The sequence below is a fragment of the Eumetopias jubatus genome, unplaced genomic scaffold (assembly GCF_037043125.1).
Source record: "Eumetopias jubatus isolate StellerSeaLion01/CBP00866 unplaced genomic scaffold, mEumJub1_p1.0 scaffold_3, whole genome shotgun sequence".
Classification (NCBI taxonomy): domain Eukaryota; kingdom Metazoa; phylum Chordata; class Mammalia; order Carnivora; family Otariidae; genus Eumetopias; species Eumetopias jubatus.
In genome coordinates this window covers 161,624,038-161,636,715 of record NW_028274809.1, presented here as the reverse complement: position 1 = coordinate 161,636,715, position 12,678 = coordinate 161,624,038, and the positions used below count along the sequence as shown (strand labels likewise).

Genomic DNA, 12,678 nt, shown 5'->3' with positions numbered 1-12,678 from the left:
AAAAGAGGGGACTTTCTCGCGTCTGAGCGCGAGTCCTCGCCTGGCGAGTTGCAATCCGGGGGTTCCACCCGCCGCGAGGCCCCGCGGGCCCCCCCTCGGCCGGCGGCTCCCAAAGCTCCGTTGGCCATGTGTAGGTTATTTTGGGTACCGCAGCAAGGTGGTGCAGGTGAAAGGGAAGCTTGGCCGAGGCCGGAGGCCGGGGGGCGGGGGCAGGGGTGGGGCGGGGTGGGGCGGGGTGGAGGCTCCGCGGACCCACCCCCCAGCCCGGCGGCCCGGGCGGCAAGGCGAGGGCCGGGCAGTGGGTGTTGCCTTCTACCTCTGCGAGCGGGGAGGGGTTAGTTTCCCACAGGGGATTTCAACCATCACACTCTGAGCCCGCCTCCTAATCCTCGGGCGGAGCGGCTCGGGGGCCCCATTTTATGGCAATAAAGCGACTTAGCGCCTGCTGAGCGAGCCCCTCCCCGCCGCCGCCCCCGCCCTCGGCCCCACCCCGGGGCTCGCCCGCAGCGGCGGGGCTTTGTTTCTGGGGAGGAGGACCCGGAGCTCTTTTGTTTGGGGGTTTGGTGTTTTCACCCCCCCACCTCACCTCACCCCACCCCACCCCACCCCCCGCGCCTCTCCGGTTTCCTGAGCTGCGGGCTGCAAGGGAGGAGAAGCGGCGTCTTGCAACCCCCTCGGCTGGGCCCCGGGGTAATTCGATGCGGGCCTGGCGAGGCTCCCCACGCTAGACCGGGGCTCGCGTCTCGGCAGCCTCCACCCACCGGCCCACCCTACATTTAGCGCATCATGTGATCCGGGTAAGTCATTTGCAAGTACAACAGTTCCCTGGGTTGCCCCCCATTCATTTCCTGAGAACTGCAGAGAGCAGCTGAGAGGCTCTGCCTGTGCGTGTGCGAGTGTGCGTGTGAGTGTGCGCGGGTGACGCCGTGTGTGTGCGAGAGTGAGTGTGTACGCGCGTGTGTGTGCGAGAGAGAGAAAGGGAGAGAGAGGGGGACTCTGTGTGAGGGAAAGAAAACAATTTCTCCTGCTCTGCAGCTTCTGTTCAGGTCTGTGCCGATTCCGTTTCTTATCAAAATAAACAACCCCCTCCTTTTTTTTTTTTGCCATCCCAAATCAGACCGTATTCTCTTAACATGTTTTATTTTCCTTCTGTCATCTGCTCAAGTTAAGTCATTTTGGTTGGTCTGTGTTCTTAAAGGGGGAAAGTGTTGGGAAGCGGGAGGGGGCCGAGGGAGGGCGATGCTATTGCAAAGCAAGCAGCGTCGGTCGGATATGTGGAGAAGAAAGAAGGAGGTCTCCCCCCACCCCCAAATTCTTAAAAAAAAAAAAAAAACTTAGCAAGTACCATGAATTAAGCAAATGTTTTTCTACCCCTAGTGGAATTGTTGGTTGCAGTGTTTGCCTGACAGTTGCCAAGGATGAGAAATAAAACACCAGGGCTGAATTGGGGAGGGGGGGTTGTGGAAGTAGTTTACCCCCAGGAATAGAGCGAGTTCGGTGAATAGCTGCCGCACCGGGGCTGTGTGGGCTGTGGGTGTGCACTGGAGAGAGTGGAGGGGAAGGGGTTAAGGCGGAGATGACACTGCTGGCATGAATAGTGGTCCTGGTGCTACATTCATTATTGTCTCTGGTCGTAATGATGTGTAACTGTCACTTGCTACAGTGCCTGGTCCATGGAGTAGCCAGGGGCTGGCCCGTGGCTGTTATTTTCAATTACGGGGGAGCCGGCCGGAGTTGACAAGGGGCAACTTTGCACGTCCCCTCGAACCGGGAAGCCCGCGGAGCCGGCCTGGGAGCCACTTCTTGCCTTAGAAGCTCGCTCCCAGGACTCGGACTTGACCTACGCGACATTAGTTGGTGTTCATGTTAGATGCTCCCCTACGGGGGGAATCAATCCTGCTTTTGTTGGGTAGAGAACTGCCTATTAGAACTTTGAAAACTTTTATCTTTGGGGAAAAGGGTGGGGTGCACTCAACAGTTCTGTTTCGAAGTGCATTTGAGGCAGACGCTTGGAAAAAGTACCAATTCCTTTGTTACATGCCCTGCAGCTTCCCAACCCCCTTCACCCTGCGCTTCGAGTTTTGCATACTTTAATAGTAATACCCTTAATTCAGCTGATAAAAACTGACTGTGTTGAGTTAAAGAGTATTAGTACAACGGAATGTGTAATCTGGATAAACAGTTGTATGGTTAATATTGTCAGCTCTCTAATTTAACTGTACAGATGGTTTAAGTATCGTTCTGTATGGATTGTTTTAAGCAATTCCACTGGCTAATAGCATTCCCCGCCGAGCACTCGGATATTTTATTTTAAATCAGCTTTAATATTCTCTGTTTCTCAGTAACACCGGGGAGGTGAGCAGGTCTATTTACATTTAGTGCATGTGCATCCAGTGGCTTCAGTAGACATCTGTCAATCAAATAACGTCATTCTGCAAACCCACCGAGACGCCTCCAGGCCCTTTTCTTACTGGAGGATAGAGTTGTTTAGATAAATAAATGCTTTGAAATAAATTTGGTGGCTTTTAACAGGGCGCACCTCGTGATGGGAATAGGAGTGGTCACTTTGAAGAGTGGGTGTATTCCATCATCTAAGAAATGCTCTTTGGAATTGGCATTTAATAAAGATAGCGACACCCCCCAAGAGCCCGGTTGTGCTGTTTGTAGACCTCATTCACATGTTGTTTACATTTTTAAAAACCACATAGAAATTGGTTTTGATAAAGGGGTATACTTCCAGGCTAGAAAATGTTTAACTGTGGAAGCTTAGTAGACATGGGATGTTGAAGGACAAACATTTCAGTTGCATAAGTTGTCTCTCTTGCTGCAGCCTGGTCAATGTGAAGACTAGCTTGAGTCTGGTAAGCTTCTTTGGGTTGGGGAGAGAGCAATTAGAGCACAGAAGTATTGGCAGACGTTTGTAATGTATTTAGGAGAGAGGTTTATTAGTCTACCTTGTAATTCATAACTATTATGAAATATACGAAGGCTGGTAAAATTTGGAAGTTTTAATTAATGAATTAAAAGTGTGAAACTAATACAGTTTTGTTAGTTTTGTCAGGTTTGTCATTCTTGAGGGGTTTCTGTTTATTTTTGAGTTGCTTCAGTTATTTATTACTTAGTAATGCATATTTAAAAGAAACTTCGTTCAGATAAAGTTTATTTTGAATGCTTTGTCTTACTCTTTATTGAATGAAAATTGATGTGCCAATGAGCCCTTAGTATTTTTTTCTCCAGAATATTCTTTTTCAGTAACCAAATGTCATTTGGGAGAAAACTGGTCCTGCTGTAGCATTTGAGACCTTGACCTTAGCAACTCTTGGCTGGTGGTTGTTTACTACAGCTGCAGCCTATGTGTGTACAGAAAGGGAAGGGACTGCAAACACTAGTGCGCTCACTCTCCCCAGGCCAAGGGAAAAACAAATCAGGATGCTTGACGTTCATTCATTCCAAAGAGTGTGCATCAGGCATATAATAGCAATAGTGTTCTGGTCATTTAAAAATACATATATGTTCCTTGGGGATTACTTGCCCACCTCCTGTGAAAAGTAAACAAGCACTTTAACAGCCGGAGTTTTAAATGTTATATCATGAAGCAGGCTGTTAGCTTAATGAAACAATTTGGTTTTAAACATAGGTGGGGTTTTTTGTTTTTTTTGTTTGTTGTTTTTCCTTTCTGCAAAGAGGACACAAGTGCTTAGGCCTTTAGGCCTACACTGAGGGCATTTTGAACTGGAGCCAGTGTTGGTTAATCTAGAGTATTGAGTAACCTTACCAGTGAGGTGATATTGTTAAATAGTTGAACATATAAAGGCCCTGGATGTTTTTACCCTGGCACGAAATGGAAAGTGTGGAATTTCATATTTATGTGAATTTCATTGGTACAATCACATTAGATTGGGGGTGCTAAAGGGTTTTCTTTATATGGTAAGAGAAACAATCTTCTTAGGGTGTTAACTTCATAAATGCAACTGTTGGTGATTTGTGTATTAATGCAACACAGTTGTATTCTACAATACTAAAGGGCATAAACTCATTTGAAAAGTTACTTTTTTTTGGATAAGGAAGTCTCCCTGCTTGTTCTTCCATGTTTGTAGAAAACAACTTTCGTTTTTATAAATAATTCCTAAAATGGGTTGTAGTTGCTTACCTTTATCATTTACATTTTGAAAATACCGTATGCCAGTAAAGTGGAAATATCTGTATTTTTGCCCAGTGTCTGTTTATTTTGTTTTAAATTTTATATTTATTTATTTTTCAGCCTACAAATTACGCACAGCTCTCAGTCTTAAGTATGTACAAAATGTAAGGGGAAAAATATTAAAATTAAATCACTGGCAACACCCTATAAACCACAGCCTTAACTCATCCACCACAACCACAGCTCCCAAAATCAAAATGCAAGTAAACAGATGGGCCTTGCCCTGTGCCCAGGAGGTCAACAGCCTTAGGCTTCGTGAGATCTGCTGTGTTTCTAGATCCCAAACTCGTCCAGAGAACTGTCTGACTTCAACAGGCCAGAATTCATTTTCAGGGCCTAGACCAGCCACACCCCATCTGATGTCAGCTTTTGAGTTCTTGTGGTGGAGAACACATGCTGTGGATTAAATGGTTGCTTTCTCTATATATTCTCAGTAATTATGTTACAAAAGGATTTTTTGGTTTTGGGTGTTTATTGTCATAAAAGTGGCTACTTGAGTAGTCCTGTTGCTCCATAAAAATTTGTTTTGGTCTGGCAGTAGATTACAGGATATTCACCCAAAGAATTCTGCTCTTGTACGGTCTTTCTTCCTGTCTTTTTTTCAACTTAAAGTCCTGCTTCTCTTTTGCTGCTAATTTCGTGGTCTATATTTTTTTAATATTAGCATAATTGGACTGGTCCAAACAGTATTGCTCTTGAGGTGCAGATGGTGTAGCAGAAAGCCATTGCTGCTGCACTGGGGTATGGAAGGTGAGAAACAATTGCAGAGCTTTGGAATAGTTTTCCCAGTCCCATCAGAGGTAATGGAAGCTGCCCCTATTACAACTGACTGGCCTAGACAGCCAGGAATTGTGTTCCCAGTGCTACATTTACCACACTTAGGGGTTTTCCAAATAATCCTTGGCAGGTTGTATATGTGTAATTATATATGTGTGTGTATTTGCTATTTTATGTATATACATGTGTGTATACATATATAGTATTTATATTTATGAATGTGAGTTTTTATATTCTCTTTCTGTGTTGGTATATATACCACCCCCCCATGCCACATACAGTAAGACCAAGAATTATGGTAAAAAGCCCCTCCCCCCTTGTCTAAAAAAGAGGGAAAACACTCCAAGTTTGTTTTTTCAAAGCCTAGGTTTAGTAATATTATTCTCACTTGGTTTTGAGTTTAGCAAGCAAACTTAGAGCATGAAAACAACCCTGCCCCAACGAAAACAAACCAACAAAACTAAATGACAACCAAGAGGAAGGATTGTAAAAAACGAAATAAATAACTCTGAAGAAAACATTTATTCATTTCACAACAATCAGGTGTCTGCTAAGTCTATATATCCTGTTATCTGGACTGATTTAAGTGGCAGAGGTATTACAGTTTGAGTCAGGGGCTTTTGCTTACTAACTCTGAATGACCTTAGTCACAATTCTTAACCTCTCCAAGTCTAGAAAATGGGGAAAATAATATGCATTTTACAGAGTTGTGGTGAGGGTGAAAGGAGATAGTGTGGGTACAAATCACTTTGTAAAACTAGAAAGTACTGGTGTGGCAAGTACCACACCAGTGCGGTGTGGTGTGATTTGACAGGGAAACCACTCCCTCTCCATCCCCCACATCCCTACAAGGGATGAACTTTCCAGCCTCTCAAAGTGAGCATATAAATTACACTTATGGAGAAGGAATTTCCGAGTGTGGGTAGAAAACTTCTGGCAGTCAAAGGTCATGAATTCCATTCCTGTCTCACCAGAGATTTGCTCTGTGACCTTGAGAAAGTCATTCTTAAAAAGTTTCTCTAGCTGGTATGAAAGTTACTGACTATTAACATTTATATAATGCAGGTGAAGTATCTGAGCTTTTCTAAAGAATGTACGTGAAAATACAGTTCCCATGATCATTTTACAGAAAACAAAAAATAAAGATCAACAGTGAATATTTAGAGATTGTAAACCTCCAGGCTATTTCTTCAGTGAGTCAACTGAAACGTCTATCAACTGGTCATTAAAAATGCCCTTAATTTTTTTTTTTTATAGAATCATTACATTTGTGCTGTTGTACTATAATTTAGAACAGTCCGTTGAACTGCAAATCCCTAGTTAAGCCAAGATTCTGTTGATTAAGCTATGTCTGATTTATGGCTTAAAGTGTCTTGGTTAGACTCAAAACATTGTAACACAATACATGCACAGTAAAGAAAGGTAAATGATTGAGATATTACACTGAAAATCTGTTGAACACCTTGGTATGCACGCCTTTTTCTGCCACGCACATTTCTTTACACACATACATTTGAGAAAATTAAGAACAATATTAATTTACATAATTTCTCCCCAGCTACATTTTCTTCAGTTAAGAAACAGTGTTTTTTCACACTCTGTGTAAACACTATTCTTGAAAGAGCAAAGAAACACTCAAACTAGCTCATCGATATAACTCGTTCTAGACTCTTTCCACGTGGTGCATACACCCTGCCTAACTCCTGTTCATCTTACAACTATTACTGTAAACATCACTTTCTGTGGGACTCTTATTTACCATCCCTTGCTTTAAGAACATGCAGGGTTCTAATCTGTATTCTAGGGCCCTAGAGTACATGCTGTTCCATCTGGTATAACTGCTTGTTGATTTGCCTTGTCTCCTCCCAATAGTAAGCCCCTTGAGAGCAGGAAATGTATCTTCCTCATAGTTACTGTCCTGGTTTCTCACCCAGTGCCTACCGTTGTGACTGATCAGACAGTGCTAAAATATGGAAAGAACAAATTCAGGAGTGCAGTCCCACACTAACCCTTCAGTAGCTAAATGCCAGTATCATGGATATTTCCTACCTAAGTCTTTTCATTTCTAGCTATGTATATTCAACTCTATTAGCCGTTCCACAATTCACTACATTTTCCTGAAATTTTTTTTTCTTTTTGCAAAACGAAGCTTTGTAGTGGAGTCAAACAGTGCTGGCTATGAAACCTCAAACTACTCAAGTTCTGGCTATCTAACGGGGCAAGTTAATTCTCCAAGTCTCCGTTTACTCACCGTTAAGTAAAAACAAGAACAAATAGTGTCAACATTGTAGAATGTGTTTGAGGACTAAACTTGTGATGTCCATAAAGCATCTAGTATATGCACCTTGTTCATATTTAGTGTATAAATATTAGTCTGCTCCAGGATATTGGTGCTTCTCTCTCTCTTTTTTTTTTTTTTTTGGTACGTTTTTAATTCCAGTTAGTTAACATACAGTGTTATATTAGTTTCAGGTGTAAAATACAGTGATTCAGCATTTCCACACATCACGCGGTGCCCATCATGATGAGTGCACTCCTTAATCCCCATCACCTATTTAACGTACCCCCCACCCACTTCCCTCCTGGTAACCATCAGTTTGTTCTTTATAATTAAGAGTCTATTTCTTGATTTGTCTCTCTTTTTTCCCTTTGCGGTTTGTTTTGTTTCTTAAATTCCACATATGAGTGAAATCATATGGTATTTGTCTTTCTCTTGACTGACTTATTTCACTTGGCATTATACTCTAGCTCCATCCATGTTGCAAATGGCAAAATTTCTTTTTTATAGCTGAGTAATATTCCAGTGTGTATATACAGCATCCACTCATGTATCAATGGACACTTGGGCTGTTTCCGTATCTTGGCTGTTGTAAATAATGCTGCTAAAACATCAGGGTGCATGTATCCCTTTGAATTAGTGTTCTTGTATTCTTTGGGTAAATACCTAGTGATGCAATTGCTAGATTATAAGGTAGTTCTATTAAAAGCAGCCATTTAGAATTGTTGGGTTATAAAGTAGTTCTGTTAAAAGTAGCCATTCAGAATGAAGGGTAGCAACAAAATAAAGTAGCTGCTCTTTATTGTGCAGAAGTTAGGCACTGTTTTTCATGTGTTAGCTTATTTAGTATGTACTCTTTAGTATACAGGTATGTATAGTTGACTTTCAAATAATTTATACTATAAATACTATATGTGGAGACCCTTAAAATACCTTTTATACACTGGATCTTGACTTAGAAACATCAGTTCCTGGGTGGTTTTTTTTTTTTTTTTAAGCTCTTGTGTCGTGGTGCTCACTGCCAAGAGTTCCCTTCCCCCCGGATGACTTTGCTACTTTTGACAATAATTTTAAAAAGTATTTGAAAATTGTACTACTTTGGCCTTTCATTAACAAATGGAAAAGGGCGGAAAATGAAAGTGCTGCTTCTAGTTTATGAGAAACAGTGTTTATCATCTTGATACCCAAGTGAAACAGAAATCATTAGGTGTGTGGAAAAGTGGTGAATCTTTATTGGAGGTGCTTAATGGAGTTAATCCGATAAATTGTGAAAAAGAAGATTATAGAATATACAGAACGCTATACATCTATTTTTAGTGATAGTACTTAATAGATTACATGTAACTATAGATTTTGGTCATTTTTCTTTCGTCTCTGGGAGTGGGTCTCCTTTATTACATAAGTCTAGTCCCTTGACTTACACTTACTTGAATTTCGTATAAAATTTCAGGAGTGCATTATAATAAAAAAATATGAGATTACTCTATTTGTTTAATATTCATTGAGTACATATGTCTGATATTACGGTTTCTATTTTATAGCTGTAGGAACTGATTTTCACCAAATTAATGTTGTCATGGTCAATAGCCAATTAGCTTCAAAGTAAAGATTTGAATGCTGGAAAGCCTTTGTGTTATTCTTTCCTCCCTGTGTTACTCTTCTCTCCCTTCAGCATTAAGTATGATATTCCAGAGTTAAACTTATTGTAAAATAGAGCAAAGAAATGGGAATATTATACAAATACTGTGTTTAGAGGCTATTTTATTTGTAGATTATATTGACATACTACACTTACTAGAATACATTTACTAGAATATTTACTTCAATACGGAAACCAATTCTGTGATGGGTGATACATGTACTAAAACAAATTATGAGACCTAATCCAACAAATTATTTTAGAAGGCAACTGCTACAGATGTTTGCAAGTGGCAGTAGTAGGCCAGTAACTTCTGGCCAGTATGCATTCTGCCATTTGATAAGGCTGTTATAGTCTCTCTGAAAAATGCCTTACCCCTTTGACATATATATATTCAGCTCCTATCATGTAATCTGGAATCATGTATGAAAATGGGTAGGACATCATCATTAATGAGCTGAAAATCAAGGAGGGGAGATAAGACTTAATGTAGAAAATTATAATACAAAGTAATTTGTGATAAATGGACCAAGTGCTGTTAAGTTGCTTAAACGAAATGCATAGGAAAAAATTGATTTTATCTGGGAGATCAAGGGTTTCAGGTTTTTAGTGGATATGGCAATAATTCTTTGTGGGAAACATTTACTTTTTATAGAAAAGAGAAAGCAAACCTGCAACAATAAGAAAGCAAATTAAAATCATATTTTGGGCACTGTGGTGATTTCATATCTCCTTTTTTATTCTCTTTTAGAACTGATGGCTTTATGGTGTTCTGGCAAACTTTTATCATTTGCCATATCACCAGAAAATTGTTTTTCCCAAAAATAAATCCTGGGAAGTACTTGGCTAGTAAGGCATGCAGTGTTAAAATGAGTTTAGAGAAGGTTTATTTGGGCAAAAAAAAAAATAATGATTGGTTAATAAAATTTTAAAAATACACCTTATGTGAAACTGTCTACTGAAATTTTTTTCATATTGCTGAGGATTTGAAATGATGAAATGATGGGAATTTTAGCTTTGACCAAAAACCTTGAATATAGGAATAAGATTTTTTTAATCGTAAGAACAACGGAAGGAAAAACTTGAAAACTGATCAATTTTACAGAAGGTCACAGTCAGTTGTAATTTATCAGAGGTGTTGCTTGAAGGGATATTTAGAAAGAAACTTTACATTAAAGTGGTTGGTTATTTAGAATGACATCCTCTGGAATGTGCATTAGCTTTCTGCTTTACAGAACACTTAAGGAAACACACAGTGTTTCATTTTGAGATAATATAAAACAAGAAAGAAATCTGCTCTTAATGAGTCTATAAAGGGCAGTGATGGAATTCTTATTGTACACTGAGCTCTCTATTGAATATATTGGGATTATACCAAAGCTCTAGGCTGAAGCAGTTGTTTTTATTTATAAATAGCTTCGTTAATTAAGACACTCCAGAATACTTGAGAAGTGTGGGCTAGCAAAAAAAAAACAAAAAAACAAAAAAAATTTTTTTTTTTTTTTTTTGGTTAGTGCTTGGTGGTTTACAGGGTGGTTTTCGTTTCATTCTGACAATCCTATAAGGTAGATTGGACACATGTTACTATTTTATTCATGAGGATATTAAAGTCATATGAAGGTAAAATGACTAGAAGGTGGCCAAATCGAAACTAGAACCTTGATTTCCAACACCAGTAACATATTTTTTTCCATTTCATTCGACTGCTGTCTTCCTAAGTTACATTTAGTCTTAAATTTTGAAAGTCTGCTTTGCAAAAAAGAGGTGCCTGTGTCTAGCGTCTAGCTCATATGAGATATTCAGTGAATATTATTGGATGAATTCAACCCCCTTCCAAAATGTACTTTAAAGGGGCATAAAAAACATGTAATAGCTCAGAAAGATCAACTTAATTTTAGAAGAGACTATACAAATAGAGGCATCAGTACTCTGAAGAAAATTAGGGAGATGTTCATCACTTACCATGTACCAAGGCTTGTGCTAGGTGCTGAAAGTACAGAGGTATTCTTTGTCCTAAGTATAAGCAGATCAGGAGGAACCAGCGCAGCTACACCCAGAGGGAGGGCCACACTTTAGTATATTTCAGTTTATTTTAATTTCCTTTAGATCCTAGTGTGCCTAAAAATAATACCTAGATATTTTTAGATTTATGTTTTAGTTTCTTTTAGTACTTTTCATCTTATCAGAAAGATCTTTTTCCATTTGAGCATGTGATTGTTGTAGGGTTTTTTTTCTTTCAAAAAAAGTGTATTTCATTTAATGCTTATAACCAACTCAAAGCTAGGTATTTATTTAAGTGGATTTATTATTACATTTATGACTTAGGTTTTCAAGGGACAACGTAAGATCTGTAGGAAAAAAGTATTTTGCAGAAACTCGCTCGTTGAGCAGTGTTTACAAATGTATCTCTTTGATAAAAGTAAGTATGTGTATGAAGACTTTAAACTTCATTTTTTTTTTTATTTCCTACTTCTCCCCTTCTTCCAGTAGCCAGCAATAAATACCATTCCATTCCCCCATAACCCATGTCATCGGAACTATGTGTCCTTTTACATTTTTCTCCATATCCTAAGCATTATAAACACATTTACACAAGGTTTTTTGATCACTAATTATAAAAATGGGATTATATTTTGGAGACTTGTTGTCAACTTTGCTTTTTGGTTCAGTACTGCCCAAGGGAAATATTTGAACTCAACTGCTGTATCTCTACTCCAGTTAAAAAACAAAAACAAAAAATGTTGCATGATATTCCAAAGTATGGTTATTTCATAGTCTACTGAACCATTAACTTATTGATGGGCAATACTTTTATTTCTAGTTTTTCCCCACTAAAAACAATATAGAAACAATAAAGAAATACCTTTGTATCTACACTCTGACAGACCAATTTGTTAGATTCCCAGGGTGGGATCATGTACTGCTACAAAATGGTGCCACATTGCTTTGAAGAAAAAGACTGTAGCAGTTCATCTTTTTACCAGTATTGCAGGCAAAACCCTTTCCTTGAAACAACGTCAGCAATAGTTGACACTTTTCCAGTCTGATAGTTGTGTAGTAGTATCTCACTGTTACTTTAAATTAGTATTTCCTGACTGCTGGTGACATTGAACGTCTTTTCCTATATTTGTAAGTACATTGGAATTATTCTTCTAAGAATTGCCCTTTCATACTCTGCTCATTTTTCTACTTGGTTGTTGTCCTTTTGTGGGAGTTCTTTATATATTATAGCTCTTAACCATTTGATATCTGCATTGCAAAGATTTTTTTTTTTTTTCAAAAACTGACCTTTTGGGATGTCTGGGTGGCTCAGTTGGTTAAGCCTCTGCCTACGGCTCAGGTCAGAATCCCAGGGTCCTAGGATCGAGTCTTGCATCTGGCTTCTTGCTTGGTGGGGAGACTGTTTCTCCCTCTGCCTGCTCTGCCTGTTCTGCCTGCTCCTCCCCCTGCTTGTGCTCTCTCTCCCTCTGACATGAATAAATAAAATCTTAAAAAAAAAAAAACCTGACCTTTTGTTTGTTCAAGAGGTATCTTTTGATGTATATCATTTTTAATTTTTATGTATAATCAGTTCATCTGTCTAAACTTTTTTTAGTGTTTGCTCCATTGACAAAACAAATGTGTAATCTACACATATATTGAATTTTTCTTTCCACTTTGATCTTATCTTTAATGAATTTGGAATTTTTAGTTATACGTGCTATAGGAGAGGGATCCACTTTTATTTACTTTCAGATGCATATTAACACCATTTTTAAAGTAATGTATCCTTTTACCGGTAAA

General features: G+C 39.2%; 1 protein-coding gene across 5 annotated transcripts in view; it reads left to right on the top strand.

Moving 5' to 3' along the window:
* The first annotated feature begins 638 nt into the window (after positions 1 to 638).
* Positions 639 to 12,678, top strand: part of KLF12 (KLF transcription factor 12) — a 398,169-nt gene continuing 386,129 nt past the window's right edge. For 4 of the 5 annotated variants that reach the window (XM_088021861.1, XM_088021863.1, XM_028106075.2 and 1 more), the window contains exon 1: positions 639 to 797. The gene's annotated coding sequence lies outside the window, so the exon portion shown is untranslated. Of the gene's footprint in view, positions 798 to 840; positions 1,047 to 12,678 lie in introns of those variants that run through there. The other variant, XM_088021860.1, reaches the window with a different exon arrangement.